The sequence below is a fragment of the Egretta garzetta genome, unplaced genomic scaffold (genome assembly GCF_000687185.1).
Source record: "Egretta garzetta isolate BGI_Z169 unplaced genomic scaffold, ASM68718v1 scaffold373, whole genome shotgun sequence".
Classification (NCBI taxonomy): Eukaryota; Metazoa; Chordata; class Aves; order Pelecaniformes; family Ardeidae; genus Egretta; species Egretta garzetta.
Window position 1 is genome coordinate 2560143 of NW_009259184.1, and position 220 is coordinate 2560362.

The window sequence follows — 220 nt, forward strand, 5'->3', positions numbered from 1 at the left end:
CTCCCACCCCACCCCACCCCCAGCCTCTTCTTCTTTAGAAATTCATGCAGAAAATTGAAAATTTGGAGCCTTTTTCCCTTTTTATCAAACCTCAGTTAACCAGCGATTGCAAAATTCATCCTGCAGGGTGGAGGGGCAGACACGAGGTTGCCCGCGTGCCCCGTGGCAAGCATGGTTTGACCAAAAAGAAGTCATCCAGGTGAATTCCTCTCTTTATTTT